Below are 26,718 nucleotides of genomic sequence, written 5' to 3' on the forward strand. Positions count from 1 at the left end.
TCAGCAGAAAAACGAAGATTGATTGCAACTAACATGTGGCGCCATCCATGGGCCAGAAGAAGTAACAGAACAAAAGATTATAGACTAAAGTACAAAATCGACTGTGAAAAACTCATTTTTCATGGCATTTTCCTAGGGCGAGAAGAATTTAAAAAATTCACAATTCAAAAACTAAACCTCTCGCTGAAAGGGTAATTAATATTTTTTTAAAAACAGAATTGATGGAAATAAATTTGTAGGTAAATTTTAATCGGTAAGTTTATATATGCGATTTAAAGAGTGATTTCTGAAATTTCTTCTTTCCTCGCATAATTTCGTACCTTATATAATTTCATTTTTACTTCATATAACTTCATGCTGTGAAAATTGTAATACTATAATTTCTACCGCATTCAGATGAGGATTGTCGAATGATTTTCAATTTCTTTCTTTTTTGTGTATTAAAAATTGGAAAAGAGTGCAAAAGAGAATAAAATTTATATTTTAATTTATGTTACTAAATTGGCTTACAATGTGCTGACAACGTGCCAGAATACTGAAGAGAAATTAAGGTAACGCAGGTGCAAACTGTAATAAAAGTTTTAATAATAAGTGTAATAATTAATAATAATTGCAGTAAAAGTATAATAAGTAAAAGTCCCAAATTTTGATGTTTCACGGAAGCCAGCTTCTGCTAAAGGTTTTATATTAACTAGTGGATTTAAATGTGAAGATAGCTTAGAAAACAACCTTTACGCTCGTAAACCATTGTGATCTTTACATTTTCGGGATAAAACTTCAGATTTCGGGATGAAATAATTTTTGATCGAATAGTTGTTTTGAAGCTAATGATCGGAAAAACTACTTTTAAAAATGAATAATGTTTTAAGATTTTAGTATTTGACTAATATTGCTAATTTATATAAAATGACTGTGTTGAAAAAAGATTTTCTGAGGACAATTTTTTAAAAAATCTCGTATAAAATAATTAATGAACTAAAATTAGAAGAATAATTTGTCACAGAGCTTAATGGGAATAAGAGATGAAGTAATTCTTTTCATAAAATTCATGTATAGTTTTGTATCAGTAATAATAAAAGCTTGGGGCGCCCAGGATAAATTTATAATATTAATGGATTATACATTTGGCAATGCAATTCGATTATTAGATTTATTTATTTAGGCCTCCATGCTTTCGTTATTCATAATATAAAATTGTAGATGAATTTTGTAAAGAAAATTGTTTAAACTCTCTTTCACATTAAACTATGTGATCAATTATTTGTCTACTTTTAGTTCATTACTTTTTTTATAAATTTTAAATAAAGTTCTTTTTATAAACTTCTTTTTCTAAATTTCTTTTTATTTTGATCTTTATAGTTTCAAGGACACGCTGTCAATCAAAATATTCAATCGGAAATTCATTTTCCAGCAATGAATAACCACTCCTTTACTTTTTTTCATTTCAAAACATTTCTGTTTCGTCAAATGGTCGAAAAAAATCCAGCGATTGCATCTAAGAACCAGAAATTACATTAATATTTCATATATATTGCCTTTAAAAGACTATTTTTTCTCAATTTTATTGGTATAAATAGTACAATTTTGGTTTTTAGTTTGTTCATTAAACGGAGGTATATTCGAAAATCGTTTTTAAAGTTAAATTAAAAAAATCTAAATCGAATTTTGAAAAAAATCGCTTCATCATAAAAAATCTAGAGCCTTTGCCTAGTAAGTACTTTTTGTATGTTGCTGTTGTGAATTATCTCATTTGTCTGATAGTAACATCAGAACAAACCTACGAAATTCATCGTGGCAAGAAGAGTAAGATTGCGTCTGTGGTTGGCTACCTTGAGCACCAATACAGATGATAGTACGACTTTGCTCAGTTCCGCTCCAATTGTGATGCTATCCTTGGATTGGACGGTTCCAAATCTCCGTCGTCTGTCCCTTGGCGATAATTTCTTACTGCTACTTTATCTAAATCCTCGGTCTGCAAACTCGTAAGTTCCTTTTCGAACTCTTGTCTTCCACCCTCCTTTTGAGATCTGGTCTCAATAAATCTATTCTTGTTCGAATTTCCCTCTTCAGAATTACCATTGCAGGGCTCTGTAGAGTCGTTAAATTCGGAGCTTTTCTTATTGCATCAAAAATGTACTGAGCTTTTGTCTCAAAGTTCCTGGATAATTTTGCATGGCTCTTAAAGATTGATTTACTGCAAACATATACCTTTCAGCCTGCCCATTACTAGATGGTTTAAATGGTGCTGTAGTTTTGTGTTTGATTCCATTACAGTGTAGAAATATTTTAAACTCATGTGAAGTGAATTGTGGTCCGTTATCACTCATTAACATTATTGGTAATCCAAATCGTGCATTCTATTGTTTTAAAAGCTAAACTTGATTTCATTAGGTAGGCTTCTAGCCATTTTGAATGAGCATCGACGATTAGCAACAAACATATGCTCAAGCATAGTCCTGCATAATCGATGTGAATACATTCCATTGGAGCGCTCGGGTACTCCCAATGATGAACCTCTACCTTCGGATGATCTATTTTATGTTTTGCACAATCCAAACAGTTTTGGGTAGTATTTTCGATATTTTTATCTATGCTATTCCGAAACACGTAAGATCTAGCAACTGCTTTCATTTTTACAGTCCCTAAGTTTTTCAGAACTCTTTCAGAACATTCTCACGGTATCGTTTTGGAGTACAAAACGCGTTGGTCATACATTATACAGCCATCTTGGAGACTATACTCCATCTCCCTTAATTCACCGCCGCTTTGAAGTATTCGTAGCAGGACTGAATTCTGCATTAGTTTCAGTTTCTTTAGCCAAATCTATGGCAGTGCTTGGAAGAGTTTCAGTCTGCTGTAACTGAAAAATAGTTACATCATCCTGAATAGACAGTTGCTCTGAGTTTGTCGGTAATCGTGATAGGAAGTCAGCATTATCATGCTTGTTTGCTTACGGTAAATAATGTCGAATTGGAATGACTGACAGGGCGTAGTGCAGGAGTCTTGTTGTTGCCAAAACAGGCATGCCTTTCTTTGAGCCGAAAATTATAACAAGAGCTTTATGATCTGTAATTAACGTAAATTTCCTGCCTTTTAAGTATAGGAAAATTTTTATAGTTCCGCAAATGACTGACAAAGCATCTTTATCTGTTTGAGAATACTTTTTTCTCCTTTTCTGTCCGTGTTCTAGAAGCATATGCAATTGTCCTTTCTGTTCCATCAGGAAGTTTGTGAGAAAGTACCACACCTAATCCCAACGTTGAATTTCCTGGATATTTCAGGATCTTGGGGCTTTTGCAATCGCTGGTATTTTTTCTCCAGTTTTATGTAAACCATTAGCATCAATTTTATGCCCTAAAACTGTATTTCATCCTGAAAAAAATTACTTTTCTCCGAATTTAATTTTAGTCCACGACTTTTATATTTCTCGAAGACATTTTTTAAAGTATTTAAATGTGCCTCATCATCAGATCCTCTTATTCGCGCATCACTCATAAAGATTTTATACCCTTCCATTTCTTGGAATAGTCCGTCTATATAACGTTGCCAGATTGCCGGAGCTGCATTTAGCCCGAACATTAATCTCTTACACTTATATAATCTCTTCTGTGTGTTTATTGTTAGTAATTTTTGAGTCTCAGGGTGTACTTTTCATTTGTAGGTAAGAATGCTTAAAATCAGTTTTTGAAAAATGCTTTCCTTCGCTCAAACATGAAAATATTTCCTCAATGGTCGACAAAGGGTGCTGATGTATAGCAATATTTGGGTTTATTGTCACCGAGTAGTTTGCACACAGTTCGTATAAAGCCGTCCGGCTTAACTACTGGTACTACCGGAGTTGCCCATTCCGATTTTTTTTCAACCTTTTCGATTATACCTTCCAAGTGATCAATTTCTTCATCTAGCTGGCCTTTTAACGCAAATGGCTCTTGCTTAGCTCTACAAAATTTTGGTGAAACATTTGGCTTTAATTCCAGTTGAACCTCATAATTTTTTATCTTCTCTAACTTTCCGTCAAAAATCTCTTTATATTGTTCCAATAATTTATTTAAATTACTCTTTTGAGTGACAGCAGTTGACTTTATTAAGGTCCAAACTAAATTTATCTCTGAAAGCCATTCTCGACCAAATATGGTATCATGTAGATTTTCTTTAATAATGTAAAGCTTTAAGTTTTTATTTTGACTTTTACATTCTACATTAACTGTAGTAAATCCTAAAGGTATCAGGTTTTCCCCATTATATGTTTTAAATACCAGACTTGTAATTTCAATTTTCTTTTTCGAAATTTGCCGCAAAATCTTTTAAACTCATTACCGATACTGGACCACTTGTATCCAGTCGCATAGCTACCGTTGCTAGCATTTTCGAAACTTCCTTCTACCTTCACTTGGACTATTATGGGTGGTTTTCGATTTTCACCTCACTAGAATTTATGCTGTTTATAGGAATTTTATCTCCATTTTCTACATCTAACTGTTTTTTTTTTTTTTTTTTTTGCTTACATTCTTTCGGCGTTTTCAGCGCCGAAAGCGAAATTAAAACATGCTCTTTCAATGCGCCCGATTTTCGTACAAAATCTGCAGATACTTGTCTTAAATTTACAAGAATTTCTATCATGGTCAGTCCCCGTACATCGCGAACACATTTTGCCTTTAGCACTCTCAGCTGAGAAGTTTTGTTTTTCAAACTTTTATTTTGGAGCGACTGACTTAGATTTACCTTTATTCCTTAATTTCCACTGGTTTTCCAATTATTCGTTTGCACCTTTTAACGCTTTTTTCATCGCCAAAGCTATTTTTAAAGTGTTATCTAAACTTATATTATCCTGCTCAAAAATATGTCCTGCAACGTAGTATTTAACATGTTGTGATCGTAAGCACACGGTATTGGAGACCTTAACTCTGCCATATACACACTAATTGTTTCCTTCTCGTGCTGCTTTCGATTTAAAAATAAATGCCTGCTAGGAATTTTAAGTGACTTAGGATTTAAATGATTTCTCAATGTTGTTTTTAGCACATCATAATCTTTATCGGAAGGATTATCAGGAGCCAGCAAGTTTTTTTAAGAGACTATATGTTTTTCCAGACAAACTGGAAATTTCCCACGCTTGTCCTGTGAAACATTTAGTATATCTAAACAACTTTTGAATCTTTTTAAAAATGAATAAAACTGTTCTTCATGTTAATTGTATTTTTCGAACTGAACAGAAAGTTTACAATTATCTATTGGTGAAGTTATAACTGAAGTAAGTCTCTCCACCAGAGCTTTATTCTGCTCTATTAGCTCAGTTACAAGTTGCTCTAGAGTGTATCCTCCTGAAAAAAAAAAAAAAAAGATTATAAAAGTTTTACCTTGAGAAATCTTCGGGGAACCCCCTAATTTGAAAGTACTCGTAGTAGCGGTAAACCACGCTGCGAAAGCACTTTTATTATTTTCAAAAATCCCGCATCCATCATCGCCAGTTTTTCTATGTCTTTAGTAGGTAATTATTTCACAAGGCATTGTATTTAATTACATGCTACTTTATTATACACAAAGCACATCATCACTCGTATACACACTTACTACGGGCATTCCTGTCTCAGTTCCGATTTGCAATAACTTCGCGCGTTTGGCGCTGCGTTAGCTTTAAGTTCGATTACGATTAAGTTCTTGATACACCACAGAGAGCAACCCGGAGGGACGGGTCCGAGGGTCTCCCACTCCTCTTCCTCTACCATCAACCTCTCGAGAGGACTTCCGGATCGCTACGTATTTAGAGTGCCTTCATGCCGCAAAGATACTAGACATTTACAAACATCTATGGCTCGGAACTTCCGTATCGATGTAGATCCCCTAACCACTAAGTACTTTTTTTCTATCTACAAAGAATCTATCGAAAAAGAAAGAGCGGAAAAGAAATAACATTTGCAAAATGACAAAAGGCTTCTGCAGTAAGCTTAGTTTTTTTGCAAATAATTTTTTCTAGGAAAGTGAGAGAGAGTAATAATTAAATAAAGAAAATCATAATTGTAGAAATCTGTACGGAAGCAGAGCTTAAATTGTGCCGGAGCCCTAAATAAGAAGACTCCGGCACTTCTTTTATATAATTGAACAACAATTTCAGTAGAAATTTGATCTTGGAAAATTTTATTTATTTTTTCAATAAAATTATATTAAAAATTTCATTAAACTTTGGTTTATCTCTTTACATTTTATTTAATTACATTAACCTTGAATTATTAAAATAAATAATAATTAATTAAATTTTATTTATTTAAATAATTATTAGTAATTAAATCATAATAGATAAATATTAATTAAATAATTATTAACTAATTTAATAATAATTAACTATTTAATCTTAAAATTATTAATAATTTTAATAGTCATTTTATTTATCTAATTAGTTTTGTTCCTCTTTGCTGACGATTTTCGATAGGGCTCCCGCACTTCTAATTTTAGAAATTAAGCCCTGTACGGAAGCAAAGAGAACGAAGCAAACTCGTGAAACGTATAATAACAAGTAATTTCGCAAGTAACAAGTAATGCAATGTTAAAACTGACGTAAATTGTGTATCTAATATTCAAAGTGTTGGTAATGTTGATAACCCTAAACCAAAAAGACCTTCTATAAAATCTAAGTGCAGTGCTAATGATATAAATGATGCTGTGGCTTCAAGCACCGTCGTAATGGGGCCAGGCCAACTAAATTAATCAAATCTGATGTTGTCATTCCTGTTAGCAATAAATTTGAAAGTCTAGCTAACAAAGACCTGGGTAATACTTCTAATGATATCGACAATGTGGATATACAGGGTGAGTACGAAGTTATGGAGGTTGTGCAGCCTAAAATTAAGCCTATTGTGGTCAAACAGTGTTAAATTATCTGACTTCGTGAAAAATCTCAAGACTAATACTAATCTCGAATTCGTTGCTAAAATTAATGGCGAGTTCCTAAAAGTTTTCCCCAAATCCGAGGCTGATCATAGCTCCAGATATCTGGAAGATAAACAAATTGCTCATTACATCATTAGTAAAAAATTAAAACGACCGATTAAGTCTTTCGGGGCTCAGCAATTCCAGATGGCATTTTGATGACCTCTTGAGTTTTTTGCACGATCCATCTTTTCTTATTTCCAATGTTTAATTTCTACAAATAATATAGTACTCAAATACATAAAGATGATAGTGTCGGGGACGATTACTCGAGTTTTACAAGATTTCTCTACAGTAATTGATTTTTACTCCAAATTGAATTGACTAAAATGCTTCATGAGAATCAGTTCTTTGAGTAACAACTATTCGCGGAAATATTTGGCCTGACTAGAATTGCCGGTTTGGCTTTAACTTATAACTCGAGTAAAGACGAAACACTTTCATATTTACGTATTTTTATCAATTATTGATCATTGAACGGGAGTTGGTTTGTTCCCCTTGAAAAGTCAACTAATTTCCGATCAATGACAATAATTACATGTTTTAATTTTTACTTTTACAATTGTAATATTATTCCTCGTGATGATTTAACTCCAGTCCCCGTTAAAACATTATTAACATTTTGCTTTCAAATTACTTCAAAACATCTTTCAAAATATAACTTACCAGTATGGATGCACACTTTTAAAATAATTCTACTTTAATTAAACTTAGGAGATAATATAATCAATTAATCAATACTCTTTAGGAAATAAATTATTATTAACTAACTTTGCAGCAATTGCGCAAGTAATAACAACTTGTATTCGCACTAAATGGATTTAAGTTCATACAACATTTGATATGCTAAATAGCAGCTATTAGCGCTATTTATCTCTTACCTAATGTACCCACTTTATATATTATCTCCAACCTTTTTAAGTTTTAAAGTTCTTATACAAAAACTTTACTGTATTGAAGGTTAGCAGCCTCCTTACTTTTATATCTTGCTAGTTTAACTCATATTGAAATCACTAAATGTCATTCCACTAGATGACAAACTTGAAAATTTAACGCCATGCCTGCTACAGGTAAACCCAAAAAACAATTTCTATGAAAAACATTTAACTGTATTTACATGATTACATGCGGTACTTGACATATTAAATATATAGGACAGACTAAAAACAATCTTAACTTTCGAATCAATAACCATAGAGCTCAAATCAAAAAATTCAACGCACAAAAAAATAACATTAAAATAAGAACACCATCACAACTTAATACAGCAGAATTAGAACACTTTAAACACCATGACTTCAACTCTATTCAACTTCAGATACTAGATATAATACCCAATCACAAAACACGAATTTTTCAGGAATCTCTCTATATACTAAAACAACGTTCACTTTATCCATATGGACTTAACACTTATATACATAGTCATAGAGATACTTCTAAGAAGTCTATTTTCAGCCAATTTAAACTCTACAGCATCAAAACGCAGAGAGGAAAAAGAGGAAGCAAAATAAAAAATAATGCGAGATTTTTATCCACTTTGGATACACTTGCATTGAAAAAACAATTGAAATGTTTTTTTGACTCAGACTGTTTTCCCAAGAAACTTCTCAACTGGTTACACTCCTGTACTAACAAATTCCTTATCAAACTAAAAAAATTCATTCAAGAAAGCTACGACGACATACAAATCATTAAAGACATGATTCTTGATTTTAGTCTTTTCAGACTCTCTAATAGTCTCACTCAACGCAAAATTTATTTTAAAGTCAATTTTCTGCATCCGCAGTTTGACAATATTCATTTCTCAAGAATCATCAGAGATTGTAAAGATTACTTCCCCGCAGTTGACACTATACCAATGATTGCATTTAAATATCAAAGGACCTTAAGCAACTTGCTTACTAACCACCATGAAATAGATGAAACTGCAGAATGACATTGTAAGACACCAATTTACAGCAATTACGTAGATTCTCATCACCAGCACATAATTACTGGCAACCTGAATATCATACAAAACCATCAACTAAAAACACTAATGAGTTATGGTACAAAATTTAGACCAGTCAGAAACATGACTACAAATTACTGTTACAAGACTTTCGAAAACAACATCAACGAATTTATAGTTAAAGCAAGCTATCAACTGAATTTTCCCATAGATACCTTCTTAAAATGGAAAGCTAAAATTCTTCAACGCATATCCACAGAAATCAGTCACCTCAAATTTAAAAGTACACTGAACTGGTCGTAACTTACATCTGATATTAGTAAATTAAAACAGCTTTTTTACTATTACAAAAATAGATAAAGCAACTAATAACTTTAGTATTATATGAAAACAATTCTACACTGAGATTATTCATAAAGAACTTCTCAACGCAACTACTTATCAATCAGCCAACCTTACAGAAACATCTATAATAAACAGGATTAAAACTTTTCATAAGAAACTCAATATTACTTTCAATGCAAACTACAACAGATTTACTAATCTTTATGCGATTCCCAAATTCCATAAAACACCATTAAAATTTAGATTTATAGCTAATGGAACTAATAATTACAAGAAAAATATAGACTATTATTTTTCAATTCAACTTAATAAAATCTGTAAATTTATTTTCAATGATTGTAACACTAATCATAACTATTGCTGGATCATTCATAATAACACTCCTGTCATTAATACCATTCATACCATTAACATCCAAAACATTAACTGCTATGATTTTGAAAACTTATATACCTCACTTCCTCTAGAAGAAATCTATAGCAGTCTACTTGATCTACCAAAACTTTTCCCTAATATACTCAATATCATGACTCTTGACAAATGGAAAACCTACCTAAAATGCACACTTTTTCATAACTACATCAAGTTTCAAAATCAACTTTTTAAACAAGTCAGAGGATTGCCAATGGGCTTACATTCCAGCACCTCGATCTGTAATATCTTTTTATTTGTCAAAGAATTTAACTTCCAAAAAAATCTACAACCACAAGAGTTAAATTACTACAAACACACCTACAGATTTATTGATGACCTTATTACAATTAATAATTTTGGTAAAATTGAAAACTCCGACATTTATCCGAATTGTCTTAAACTTAATAAAACTAATAATTCACAAAATAGCATAGACTTTCTAGATCTTCAAATCATTAACTACAAAAAAATTTTACTTTTTGAGAAAACAAGAAACTTCAATTTCAGTACTAACAAATTAATAAATTGGAACTCCAACATATCCAAAAAAGTAATTAACAATACTATAATTAATCAAATACAACGAATTAAAACTATATGCACAGATACAATAGATTTACAACGCGAAATTTTGATCCTTATCAAAATTCTCAAAAATAATCTAATTCCCTTTCAATTTATCAACCATTGCCTTAAAAGAGAAGGCGTTAAATACTCACTCTAAATCATTTAACTGATAGGGATATGATAATTTATTCCTAAACCTGAGAAGGCGGTATAAGTTGGATGACTGTCAGTTGAAATATTTGTATATAGTGTAATTACTCAATTGTATATATTGTAAAAAGCTAATTGTCTTCAGACATATACTGTTACTATACTGTTACTAAAAAAATGGGCCTATTTCCTGCCTTTAGACTGTCTACTAGCTCTTGGATAGCGAAAATGCCTTTTTCCTTTCTTAAATTCTTAATCATTGCGACACGACAATTAGCCAGAAATTAATTAATTTCCATTCACTAGTATTTTTAAAAAAATCTTAACAGACGGTCTCTCTCAGGTAAGAACTCCACAAAATACATCTCTCAAGAATTCAAAGTCCCACCCACTACCATAAATTTCTTCAACCAAGTCTTACCGACTGATATAATTCAAAGCCCCTACTGCCGCTAAGAATTTTCGGACACCCTATACATCACTTCTGAGTCAGACAGGAAGAGAACACACTGCCAACTCCCCCACTAGAAAGAATGTAAGTTACTTAATACCTTTCTGGCCTTTATATCTTCATGTACATTCACTGATCTTATTTATATTATTTTCTATTTTATTTTTATATTATTTTTATATTATTTTTATGTTCTCTTTGATTTGTTTTTGCAAAGTTTGCATTATTTATCTTTTTTATAATCTTCTATGTTTATTTCAACTTTACTTTGATTTCGATTTCATAATGACAATTTCCAATGTTTAATTTCTACAAATAATATAGTACTCAAATACATAAAGATGATAGTGTCGGGGACGATTACTCGAGTTTTACAAGATTTCTCTACAGTAATTGATTTTTACTCCAAATTGAATTGACTAAAATGCTTCATGAGAATCAGTTCTTTGAGTAACAACTATTCGCGGAAATATTTGGCCTGACTAGAATTGCCGGTTTGGCTTTAACTTATAACTCGAGTAAAGACGAAACACTTTCATATTTACGTATTTTTATCAATTATTGATCATTGAACGGGAGTTGGTTTGTTCCCCTTGAAAAGTCAACTAATTTCCGATCAATGACAATAATTACATGTTTTAATTTTTACTTTTACAATTGTAATATTATTCCTCGTGATGATTTAACTCCAGTCCCCGTTAAAACATTATTAACATTTTGCTTTCAAATTACTTCAAAACATCTTTCAAAATATAACTTACCAGTATGGATGCACACTTTTAAAATAATTCTACTTTAATTAAACTTAGGAGATAATATAATCAATTAATCAATACTGTTTAGGAAATAAATTATTATTAACTAACTTTGCAGCAATTGCGCAAGTAATAACAACTTGTATTCGCACTAAATGGATTTAAGTTCATACAACATTTGATATGCTAAATAGCAGCTATTAGCGCTATTTATCTCTTACCTAATGTACCCACTTTATATATTATCTCCAACCTTTTTAAGTTTTAAAGTTCTTATACAAAAACTTTACTGTATTGAAGGTTAGCAGCCTCCTTACTTTTATATCTTGCTAGTTTAACTCATATTGAAATCACTAAATGTCATTCCACTAGATGACAAACTTGAAAATTTAACGCCATGCCTGCTACAGGTAAACCCAAAAAACAATTTCTATGAAAAACATTTAACTGTATTTACATGATTACATGCGGTACTTGACATATTAAATATATAGGACAGACTAAAAACAATCTTAACTTTCGAATCAATAACCATAGAGCTCAAATCAAAAAATTCAACGCACAAAAAAATAACATTAAAATAAGTACACCATCACAACTTAATACAGCAGAATTAGAACACTTTAAACACCATGACTTCAACTCTATTCAACTTCAGATACTAGATATAATACCCAATCACAAAACACGAATTTTTCAGGAATCTCTCTATATACTAAAACAACGTTCACTTTATCCATATGGACTTAACACTTATATACATAGTCATAGAGATACTTCTAAGAAGTCTATTTTCAGCCAATTTAAACTCTACAGCATCAAAACGCAGAGAGGAAAAAGAGGAAGCAAAATAAAAAATAATGCGAGATTTTTATCCACTTTGGATACACTTGCATTGAAAAAACAATTGAAATGTTTTTTTGACTCAGACTGTTTTCCCAAGAAACTTCTCAACTGGTTACACTCCTGTACTAATAAATTCCTTATCAAACTAAAAAAATTCCTTCAAGAAAGCTACGACGACATACAAATCATTAAAGACATGATTCTTGATTTTAGTCTTTTCAGACTCTCTAATAGTCTCACTCAACGCAAAATTTATTTTAAAGTCAATTTTCTGCATCCGCAGTTTGACAATATTCATTTCTCAAGAATCATCAGAGATTGTAAAGATTACTTCCCCGCAGTTGACACTATACCAATGATTGCATTTAAATATCAAAGGACCTTAAGCAACTTGCTTACTAACCACCATGAAATAGATGAAACTGCAGAATGACATTGTAAGACACCAATTTACAGCAATTACGTAGATTCTCATCACCAGCACATAATTACTGGCAACCTGAATATCATACAAAACCATCAACTAAAAACACTAATGAGTTATGGTACAAAATTTAGACCAGTCAGAAACATGACTACAAATTACTGTTACAAGACTTTCGAAAACAACATCAACGAATTTATAGTTAAAGCAAGCTATCAACTGAATTTTCCCATAGATACCTTCTTAAAATGGAAAGATAAAATTCTTCAACGCATATCCACAGAAATCAGTCACCTCAAATTTAAAAGTACACTGAACTGCTCGCAACTTACATCTGAGATTAGTAAATTAAAACAGCTTTTTTACTATTACAAAAATAGATAAAGCAACTAATAACTTTAGTATTATATGAAAACAATTCTACACTGAGATTATTCATAAAGAACTTCTCAACGCAACTACTTATCAATCAGCCAACCTTACAGAAACATCTATAATAAACAGGATTAAAACTTTTCATAAGAAACTCAATATTACTTTCAATGTAAACTACAACAGATTTACTAATCTTTATGCGATTCCCAAATTCCATAAAACACCATTAAAATTTAGATTTATAGCTAATGGAACTAATAATTACAAGAAAAATATAGACTATTATTTTTCAATTCAACTTAATAAAATCTGTAAATTTATTTTCAATGATTGTAACACTAATCATAACTATTGCTGGATCATTCATAATAACACTCCTGCCATTAATACCATTCATACCATTAACATCCAAAACATTAACTGCTATGATTTTGAAAACTTATATACCTCACTTCCTCTAGAAGAAATCTATAGCAGTCTACTTGATCTACCAAAACTTTTCCCTAATATACTCAATATCATGACTCTTGACAAATGGAAAACCTACCTAAAATGCACACTTTTTCATAACTACATCAAGTTTCAAAATCAACTTTTTAAACAAGTCAGAGGATTGCCAATGGGCTTACATTCCAGCACCTCGATCTGTAATATCTTTTTATTTGTCAAAGAATTTAACTTCCAAAAAAATCTACAACCACAAGAGTTAAATTACTACAAACACACCTACAGATTTATTGATGACCTTATTACAATTAATAATTTTGGTAAAATTGAAAACTCCGACATTTATCCGAATTGTCTTAAACTTAATAAAACTAATAATTCACAAAATAGCATAGACTTTCTAGATCTTCAAATCATTAACTACAAAAAAATTTTACTTTTTGACAAAACAAGAAACTTCAATTTCAATACTAACAAATTAATAAATTGGAACTCCAACATATCCAAAAAAGTAATTAACAATACTATAATTAATCAAATACAACGAATTAAAACTATATGCACAGATACAATAGATTTACAACGCGAAATTTTGATCCTTATCAAAATTCTCAAAAATAATCTAATTCCCTTTCAATTTATCAACCATTGCCTTAAAAGAGAAGGCGTTAAATACTCACTCTAAATCATTTAACTGATAGGGATATGATAATTTATTCCTAAACCTGAGAAGGCGGTATAAGTTGGATGACTGTCAGTTGAAATATTTGTATATAGTATAATTACTCAATTGTATATATTGTAAAAAGCTAATTGTCTTCAGACATATACTGTTACTAAAAAAATGGGCCTATTTCCTGCCTTTAGACTGTCTACTAGCTCTTGGATAGCGAAAATGCCTTTTTCCTTTCTTAAATTCTTAATCATTGCGACACGACAATTAGCCAAAAATTAATTAATTTCCATTCACTAGTATTTTTAAAAAAATCTTAACAGACGGTCTCTCTCAGATAAGAACTCCACAAAATACATCCCTCAAGAATTCAAAGTCCCACCCACTACCATAAATTTCTTCAACCAAGTCTTACCGACTGATATAATTCAAAGCCCCTACTGCCGCTAAGAATTTTCGGACACCCTACACTTCTGAGTCAGACACGAAGAGAACACACTGCCAACTCCCCCACTAGAAAGAATGTAAGTTACTTAATACCTTTCTGGCCTTTATATCTTCATGTACATTCACTGATCTTATTTATATTATTTTCTATTTTATTTTTATATTATTTTTATATTATTTTTATGTTCTCTTTGATTTGTTTTTGCAAAGTTTGCATTATTTATCTTTTTTATAATCTTCTATGTTTATTTCAACTTTACTTTGATTTCGATTTCATAATGGCAATTTCCAATGTTTAATTTCTACAAATAATATAGTACTCAAATACATAAAGATGATAGTGTCGGGGACGATTACTCGAGTTTTACAAGATTTCTCTACAGTAATTGATTTTTACTCCAAATTGAATTGACTAAAATGCTTCATGAGAATCAGTTCTTTGAGTAACAACTATTCGCGGAAATATTTGGCCTGACTAGAATTGCCGGTTTGGCTTTAACTTATAACTCGAGTAAAGACGAAACACTTTCATATTTACGTATTTTTATCAATTATTGATCATTGAACGGGAGTTGGTTTGTTCCCCTTGAAAAGTCAACTAATTTCCGATCAATGACAATAATTACATGTTTTAATTTTTACTTTTACAATTGTAATATTATTCCTCGTGATGATTTAACTCCAGTCCCCGTTAAAACATTATTAACATTTTGCTTTCAAATTACTTCAAAACATCTTTCAAAATATAACTTACCAGTATGGATGCACACTTTTAAAATAATTCTACTTTAATTAAACTTAGGAGATAATATAATCAATTAATCAATACTCTTTAGGAAATAAATTATTATTAACTAACTTTGCAGCAATTGCGCAAGTAATAACAACTTGTATTCGCACTAAATGGATTTAAGTTCATACAACATTTGATATGCTAAATAGCAGCTATTAGCGCTATTTATCTCTTACCTAATGTACCCACTTTATATATTATCTCCAACCTTTTTAAGTTTTAAAGTTCTTATACAAAAACTTTACTGTATTGAAGGTTAGCAGCCTCCTTACTTTTATATCTTGCTAGTTTAACTCATATTGAAATCACTAAATGTCATTTCACTAGATGACAAACTTGAAAATTTAACGCCATGCCTGCTACAGGTAAACCCAAAAAACAATTTCTATGAAAAACATTTAACTGTATTTACATGATTACATGCGGTACTTGACATATTAAATATATAGGACAGACTAAAAACAATCTTAACTTTCGAATCAATAACCATAGAGCTCAAATCAAAAAATTCAACGCACAAAAAAATAACATTAAAATAAGTACACCATCACAACTTTACACAGCAGAATTAGAACACTTTAAACACCATGACTTCAACTCTATTCAACTTCAGATACTAGATATAATACCCAATCACAAAACACGAATTTTTCAGGAATCTCTCTATATACTAAAACAACGTTCACTTTATCCATATGGACTTAACACTTATATACATAGTCATAGAGATACTTCTAAGAAGTCTATTTTCAGCCAATTTAAACTCTACAGCATCAAAACGCAGAGAGGAAAAAGAGGAAGCAAAATAAAAAATAATGCGAGATTTTTATCCACTTTGGATACACTTGCATTGAAAAAACAATTGAAATGTTTTTTTGACTCAGACTGTTTTCCCAAGAAACTTCTCAACTGGTTACACTCCTGTACTAATAAATTCCTTATCAAACTAAAAAAATTCATTCAAGAAAGCTACGACGACATACAAATCATTAAAGACATGATTCTTGATTTTAGTCTTTTCAGACTCTCTAATAGTCTCACTCAACGCAAAATTTATTTTAAAGTCAATTTTCTGCATCCGCAGTTTGACAATATTCATTTCTCAAGAATCATCAGAGATTGTAAAGATTACTTCCCCGCAGTTGACACTATACCAATGATTGCATTCAAATATCAAAGGACCTTAAGCAACTTGCTTACTAACCACCATGAAATAGATGAAACTGCAGAATGACATTGTAAGACACCAATTTACAGCAATTACGTAGATTCTCATCACCAGCACATAATTACTGGCAACCTGAATATCATACAAAACCATCAACTAAAAACACTAATGAGTTATGGTACAAAATTTAGACCAGTCAGAAACATGACTACAAATTACTGTTACAAGACTTTCGAAAACAACATCAACGAATTTATAGTTAAAGCAAGCTATCAACTGAATTTTCCCATAGATACCTTCTTAAAATGGAAAGATAAAATTCTTCAACGCATATCCACAGAAATCAGTCACCTCAAATTTAAAAGTACACTGAACTGCTCGCAACTTACATCTGAGATTAGTAAATTAAAACAGCTTTTTTACTATTACAAAAATAGATAAAGCAACTAATAACTTTAGTATTATATGAAAACAATTCTACACTGAGATTATTCATAAAGAACTTCTCAACGCAACTACTTATCAATCAGCCAACCTTACAGAAACATCTATAATAAACAGGATTAAAACTTTTCATAAGAAACTCAATATTACTTTCAATGTAAACTACAACAGATTTACTAATCTTTATGCGATTCCCAAATTCCATAAAACACCATTAAAATTTAGATTTATAGCTAATGGAACTAATAATTACAAGAAAAATATAGACTATTATTTTTCAATTCAACTTAATAAAATCTGTAAATTTATTTTCAATGATTGTAACACTAATCATAACTATTGCTGGATCATTCATAATAACACTCCTGCCATTAATACCATTCATACCATTAACATCCAAAACATTAACTGCTATGATTTTGAAAACTTATATACCTCACTTCCTCTAGAAGAAATCTATAGCAGTCTACTTGATCTACCAAAACTTTTCCCTAATATACTCAATATCATGACTCTTGACAAATGGAAAACCTACCTAAAATGCACACTTTTTCATAACTACATCAAGTTTCAAAATCAACTTTTTAAACAAGTCAGAGGATTGCCAATGGGCTTACATTCCAGCACCTCGATCTGTAATATCTTTTTATTTGTCAAAGAATTTAACTTCCAAAAAAATCTACAACCACAAGAGTTAAATTACTACAAACACACCTACAGATTTATTGATGACCTTATTACAATTAATAATTTTGGTAAAATTGAAAACTCCGACATTTATCCGAATTGTCTTAAACTTAATAAAACTAATAATTCACAAAATAGCATAGACTTTCTAGATCTTCAAATCATTAACTACAAAAAAATTTTACTTTTTGACAAAACAAGAAACTTCAATTTCAATACTAACAAATTAATAAATTGGAACTCCAACATATCCAAAAAAGTAATTAACAATACTATAATTAATCAAATACAACGAATTAAAACTATATGCACAGATACAATAGATTTACAACGCGAAATTTTGATCCTTATCAAAATTCTCAAAAATAATCTAATTCCCTTTCAATTTATCAACCATTGCCTTAAAAGAGAAGGCGTTAAATACTCACTCTAAATCATTTAACTGATAGGGATATGATAATTTATTCCTAAACCTGAGAAGGCGGTATAAGTTGGATGACTGTCAGTTGAAATATTTGTATATAGTATAATTACTCAATTGTATATATTGTAAAAAGCTAATTGTCTTCAGACATATACTGTTACTAAAAAAATGGGCCTATTTCCTGCCTTTAGACTGTCTACTAGCTCTTGGATAGCGAAAATGCCTTTTTCCTTTCTTAAATTCTTAATCATTGCGACACGACAATTAGCCAGAAATTAATTAATTTCCATTCACTAGTATTTTTAAAAAAATCTTAACAGACGGTCTCTCTCAGATAAGAACTCCACAAAATACATCCCTCAAGAATTCAAAGTCCCACCCACTACCATAAATTTCTTCAACCAAGTCTTACCGACTGATATAATTCAAAGCCCCTACTGCCGCTAAGAATTTTCGGACACCCTACACTTCTGAGTCAGACACGAAGAGAACACACTGCCAACTCCCCCACTAGAAAGAATGTAAGTTACTTAATACCTTTCTGGCCTTTATATCTTCATGTACATTCACTGATCTTATTTATATTATTTTCTATTTTATTTTTATATTATTTTTATATTATTTTTATGTTCTCTTTGATTTGTTTTTGCAAAGTTTGCATTATTTATCTTTTTTATAATCTTCTATGTTTATTTCAACTTTACTTTGATTTCGATTTCATAATGGCAATTTCCAATGTTTAATTTCTACAAATAATATAGTACTCAAATACATAAAGATGATAGTGTCGGGGACGATTACTCGAGTTTTACAAGATTTCTCTACAGTAATTGATTTTTACTCCAAATTGAATTGACTAAAATGCTTCATGAGAATCAGTTCTTTGAGTAACAACTATTCGCGGAAATATTTGGCCTGACTAGAATTGCCGGTTTGGCTTTAACTTATAACTCGAGTAAAGACGAAACACTTTCATATTTACGTATTTTTATCAATTATTGATCATTGAACGGGAGTTGGTTTGTTCCCCTTGAAAAGTCAACTAATTTCCGATCAATGACAATAATTACATGTTTTAATTTTTACTTTTACAATTGTAATATTATTCCTCGTGATGATTTAACTCCAGTCCCCGTTAAAACATTATTAACATTTTGCTTTCAAATTACTTCAAAACATCTTTCAAAATATAACTTACCAGTATGGATGCACACTTTTAAAATAATTCTACTTTAATTAAACTTAGGAGATAATATAATCAATTAATCAATACTCTTTAGGAAATAAATTATTATTAACTAACTTTGCAGCAATTGCGCAAGTAATAACAACTTGTATTCGCACTAAATGGATTTAAGTTCATACAACATTTGATATGCTAAATAGCAGCTATTAGCGCTATTTATCTCTTACCTAATGTACCCACTTTATATATTATCTCCAACCTTTTTAAGTTTTAAAGTTCTTATACAAAAACTTTACTGTATTGAAGGTTAGCAGCCTCCTTACTTTTATATCTTGCTAGTTTAACTCATATTGAAATCACTAAATGTCATTTCACTAGATGACAAACTTGAAAATTTAACGCCATGCCTGCTACAGGTAAACCCAAAAAACAATTTCTATGAAAAACATTTAACTGTATTTACATGATTACATGCGGTACTTGACATATTAAATATATAGGACAGACTAAAAACAATCTTAACTTTCGAATCAATAACCATAGAGCTCAAATCAAAAAATTCAACGCACAAAAAAATAACATTAAAATAAGTACACCATCACAACTTTACACAGCAGAATTAGAACACTTTAAACACCATGACTTCAACTCTATTCAACTTCAGATACTAGATATAATACCCAATCACAAAACACGAATTTTTCAGGAATCTCTCTATATACTAAAACAACGTTCACTTTATCCATATGGACTTAACACTTATATACATAGTCATAGAGATACTTCTAAGAAGTCTATTTTCAGCCAATTTAAACTCTACAGCATCAAAACGCAGAGAGGAAAAAGAGGAAGCAAAATAAAAAATAATGCGAGATTTTTATCCACTTTGGATACACTTGCATTGAAAAAACAATTGAAATGTTTTTTTGACTCAGACTGTTTTCCCAAGAAACTTCTCAACTGGTTACACTCCTGTACTAATAAATTCCTTATCAAACTAAAAAAATTCATTCAAGAAAGCTACGACGACATACAAATCATTAAAGACATGATTCTTGATTTTAGTCTTTTCAGACTCTCTAATAGTCTCACTCAACGCAAAATTTATTTTAAAGTCAATTTTCTGCATCCGCAGTTTGACAATATTCATTTCTCAAGAATCATCAGAGATTGTAAAGATTACTTCCCCGCAGTTGACACTATACCAATGATTGCATTTAAATATCAAAGGACCTTAAGCAACTTGCTTACTAACCACCATGAAATAGATGAAACTGCAGAATGACATTGTAAGACACCAATTTACAGCAATTACGTAGATTCTCATCACCAGCACATAATTACTGGCAACCTGAATATCATACAAAACCATCAACTAAAAACACTAATGAGTTATGGTACAAAATTTAGACCAGTCAGAAACATGACTACAAATTACTGTTACAAGACTTTCGAAAACAACATCAACGAATTTATAGTTAAAGCAAGCTATCAACTGAATTTTCCCATAGATACCTTCTTAAAATGGAAAGCTAAAATTCTTCAACGCATATCCACAGAAATCAGTCACCTCAAATTTAAAAGTACACTGAACTGGTCGTAACTTACATCTGATATTAGTAAATTAAAACAGCTTTTTTACTATTACAAAAATAGATAAAGCAACTAATAACTTTAGTATTATATGAAAACAATTCTACACTGAGATTATTCATAAAGAACTTCTCAACGCAACTACTTATCAATCAGCCAACCTTACAGAAACATCTATAATAAACAGGATTAAAACTTTTCATAAGAAACTCAATATTACTTTCAATGCAAACTACAACAGATTTACTAATCTTTATGCGATTCCCAAATTCCATAAAACACCATTAAAATTTAGATTTATAGCTAATGGAACTAATAATTACAAGAAAAATATAGACTATTATTTTTCAATTCAACTTAATAAAATCTGTAAATTTATTTTCAATGATTGTAACACTAATCATAACTATTGCTGGATCATTCATAATAACACTCCTGTCATTAATACCATTCATACCATTAACATCCAAAACATTAACTGCTATGATTTTGAAAACTTATATACCTCACTTCCTCTAGAAGAAATCTATACCAGTCTACTTGATCTACCAAAACTTTTCCCTAATATACTCAATATCATGACTCTTGACAAATGGAAAACCTACCTAAAATGCACACTTTTTCATAACTACATCAAGTTTCAAAATCAACTTTTTAAACAAGTCAGAGGATTGCCAATGGGCTTACATTCCAGCACCTCGATCTGTAATATCTTTTTATTTGTCAAAGAATTTAACTTCCAAAAAAATCTACAACCACAAGAGTTAAATTACTACAAACACACCTACAGATTTATTGATGACCTTATTACAATTAATAATTTTGGTAAAATTGAAAACTCCGACATTTATCCGAATTGTCTTAAACTTAATAAAACTAATAATTCACAAAATAGCATAGACTTTCTAGATCTTCAAATCATTAACTACAAAAAAATTTTACTTTTTGAGAAAACAAGAAACTTCAATTTCAGTACTAACAAATTAATAAATTGGAACTCCAACATATCCAAAAAAGTAATTAACAATACTATAATTAATCAAATACAACGAATTAAAACTATATGCACAGATACAATAGATTTACAACGCGAAATTTTGATCCTTATCAAAATTCTCAAAAATAATCTAATTCCCTTTCAATTTATCAACCATTGCCTTAAAAGAGAAGGCGTTAAATACTCACTCTAAATCATTTAACTGATAGGGATATGATAATTTATTCCTAAACCTGAGAAGGCGGTATAAGTTGGATGACTGTCAGTTGAAATATTTGTATATAGTGTAATTACTCAATTGTATATATTGTAAAAAGCTAATTGTCTTCAGACATATACTGTTACTATACTGTTACTAAAAAAATGGGCCTATTTCCTGCCTTTAGACTGTCTACTAGCTCTTGGATAGCGAAAATGCCTTTTTCCTTTCTTAAATTCTTAATCATTGCGACACGACAATTAGCCAGAAATTAATTAATTTCCATTCACTAGTATTTTTAAAAAAATCATAACAGACGGTCTCTCTCAGATAAGAACTCCACAAAATACATCCCTCAAGAATTCAAAGTCCCACCCACTACCATAAATTTCTTCAACCAAGTCTTACCGACTGATATAATTCAAAGCCCCTACTGCCGCTAAGAATTTTCGGACACCCTATACTTCACTTCTGAGTCAGACAGGAAGAGAACACACTGCCAACTCCCCCACTAGAAAGAATGTAAGTTACTTAATACCTTTCTGGCCTTTATATCTTCATGTACATTCACTGATCTTATTTATATTATTTTCTATTTTATTTTTATATTATTTTTATATTATTTTTATGTTCTCTTTGATTTGTTTTTGGAAAATTTGCATTATTTGTCTTTTTTATAATCTTCTATGTTTATTTCAACTTTACTTTGATTTCGATTTCATAATGACAATTTCCAATGTTTAATTTCTACAAATAATATAGTACTCAAATACATAAAGATGATAGTGTCGGGGACGATTACTCGAGTTTTACAAGATTTCTCTACAGTAATTGATTTTTACTCCAAATTGAATTGACTAAAATGCTTCATGAGAATCAGTTCTTTGAGTAACAACTATTCGCGGAAATATTTGGCCTGACTAGAATTGCCGGTTTGGCTTTAACTTATAACTCGAGTAAAGACGAAACACTTTCATATTTACGTATTTTTATCAATTATTGATCATTGAACGGGAGTTGGTTTGTTCCCCTTGAAAAGTCAACTAATTTCCGATCAATGACAATAATTACATGTTTTAATTTTTACTTTTACAATTGTAATATTATTCCTCGTGATGATTTAACTCCAGTCCCCGTTAAAACATTATTAACATTTTGCTTTCAAATTACTTCAAAACATCTTTCAAAATATAACTTACCAGTATGGATGCACACTTTTAAAATAATTCTACTTTAATTAAACTTAGGAGATAATATAATCAATTAATCAATACTCTTTAGGAAATAAATTATTATTAACTAACTTTGCAGCAATTGCGCAAGTAATAACAACTTGTATTCGCACTAAATGGATTTAAGTTCATACAACATTTGATATGCTAAATAGCAGCTATTAGCGCTATTTATCTCTTACCTAATGTACCCACTTTATATATTATCTCCAACCTTTTTAAGTTTTAAAGTTCTTATACAAAAACTTTACTGTATTGAAGGTTAGCAGCCTCCTTACTTTTATATCTTGCTAGTTTAACTCATATTGAAATCACTAAATGTCATTTCACTAGATGACAAACTTGAAAATTTAACGCCATGCCTGCTACAGGTAAACCCAAAAAACAATTTCTATGAAAAACATTTAACTGTATTTACATGATTACATGCGGTACTTGACATATTAAATATATAGGACAGACTAAAAACAATCTTAACTTTCGAATCAATAACCATAGAGCTCAAATCAAAAAATTCAACGCACAAAAAAATAACATTAAAATAAGTACACCATCACAACTTTACACAGCAGAATTAGAACACTTTAAACACCATGACTTCAACTCTATTCAACTTCAGATACTAGATATAATACCCAATCACAAAACACGAATTTTTCAGGAATCTCTCTATATACTAAAACAACGTTCACTTTATCCATATGGACTTAACACTTATATACATAGTCATAGAGATACTTCTAAGAAGTCTATTTTCAGCCAATTTAAACTCTACAGCATCAAAACGCAGAGAGGAAAAAGAGGAAGCAAAATAAAAAATAATGCGAGATTTTTATCCACTTTGGATACACTTGCATTGAAAAAACAATTGAAATGTTTTTTTGACTCAGACTGTTTTCCCAAGAAACTTCTCAACTGGTTACACTCCTGTACTAATAAATTCCTTATCAAACTAAAAAAATTCATTCAAGAAAGCTACGACGACATACAAATCATTAAAGACATGATTCTTGATTTTAGTCTTTTCAGACTCTCTAATAGTCTCACTCAACGCAAAATTTATTTTAAAGTCAATTTTCTGCATCCGCAGTTTGACAATATTCATTTCTCAAGAATCATCAGAGATTGTAAAGATTACTTCCCCGCAGTTGACACTATACCAATGATTGCATTTAAATATCAAAGGACCTTAAGCAACTTGCTTACTAACCACCATGAAATAGATGAAACTGCAGAATGACATTGTAAGACACCAATTTACAGCAATTACGTAGATTCTCATCACCAGCACATAATTACTGGCAACCTGAATATCATACAAAACCATCAACTAAAAACACTAATGAGTTATGGTACAAAATTTAGACCAGTCAGAAACATGACTACAAATTACTGTTACAAGACTTTCGAAAACAACATCAACGAATTTATAGTTAAAGCAAGCTATCAACTGAATTTTCCCATAGATACCTTCTTAAAATGGAAAGCTAAAATTCTTCAACGCATATCCACAGAAATCAGTCACCTCAAATTTAAAAGTACACTGAACTGGTCGTAACTTACATCTGATATTAGTAAATTAAAACAGCTTTTTTACTATTACAAAAATAGATAAAGCAACTAATAACTTTAGTATTATATGAAAACAATTCTACACTGAGATTATTCATAAAGAACTTCTCAACGCAACTACTTATCAATCAGCCAACCTTACAGAAACATCTATAATAAACAGGATTAAAACTTTTCATAAGAAACTCAATATTACTTTCAATGCAAACTACAACAGATTTACTAATCTTTATGCGATTCCCAAATTCCATAAAACACCATTAAAATTTAGATTTATAGCTAATGGAACTAATAATTACAAGAAAAATATAGACTATTATTTTTCAATTCAACTTAATAAAATCTGTAAATTTATTTTCAATGATTGTAACACTAATCATAACTATTGCTGGATCATTCATAATAACACTCCTGTCATTAATACCATTCATACCATTAACATCCAAAACATTAACTGCTATGATTTTGAAAACTTATATACCTCACTTCCTCTAGAAGAAATCTATACCAGTCTACTTGATCTACCAAAACTTTTCCCTAATATACTCAATATCATGACTCTTGACAAATGGAAAACCTACCTAAAATGCACACTTTTTCATAACTACATCAAGTTTCAAAATCAACTTTTTAAACAAGTCAGAGGATTGCCAATGGGCTTACATTCCAGCACCTCGATCTGTAATATCTTTTTATTTGTCAAAGAATTTAACTTCCAAAAAAATCTACAACCACAAGAGTTAAATTACTACAAACACACCTACAGATTTATTGATGACCTTATTACAATTAATAATTTTGGTAAAATTGAAAACTCCGACATTTATCCGAATTGTCTTAAACTTAATAAAACTAATAATTCACAAAATAGCATAGACTTTCTAGATCTTCAAATCATTAACTACAAAAAAATTTTCTTTTTGAGAAAACAAGAAACTTCAATTTCAGTACTAACAAATTAATAAATTGGAACTCCAACATATCCAAAAAAGTAATTAACAATACTATAATTAATCAAATACAACGAATTAAAACTATATGCACAGATACAATAGATTTACAACGCGAAATTTTGATCCTTATCAAAATTCTCAAAAATAATCTAATTCCCTTTCAATTTATCAACCATTGCCTTAAAAGAGAAGGCGTTAAATACTCACTCTAAATCATTTAACTGATAGGGATATGATAATTTATTCCTAAACCTGAGAAGGCGGTATAAGTTGGATGACTGTCAGTTGAAATATTTGTATATAGTGTAATTACTCAATTGTATATATTGTAAAAAGCTAATTGTCTTCAGACATATACTGTTACTATACTGTTACTAAAAAAATGGGCCTATTTCCTGCCTTTAGACTGTCTACTAGCTCTTGGATAGCGAAAATGCCTTTTTCCTTTCTTAAATTCTTAATCATTGCGACACGACAATTAGCCAGAAATTAATTAATTTCCATTCACTAGTATTTTTAAAAAAATCATAACAGACGGTCTCTCTCAGATAAGAACTCCACAAAATACATCCCTCAAGAATTCAAAGTCCCACCCACTACCATAAATTTCTTCAACCAAGTCTTACCGACTGATATAATTCAAAGCCCCTACTGCCGCTAAGAATTTTCGGACACCCTATACTTCACTTCTGAGTCAG

This window comes from Stegodyphus dumicola, chromosome X1 (genome assembly GCF_044657685.1).
Source record: "Stegodyphus dumicola isolate Sdum_Otavi_A_Nest chromosome X1, ASM4465768v1".
NCBI lineage: Eukaryota > Metazoa > Arthropoda > Arachnida > Araneae > Eresidae > Stegodyphus > Stegodyphus dumicola.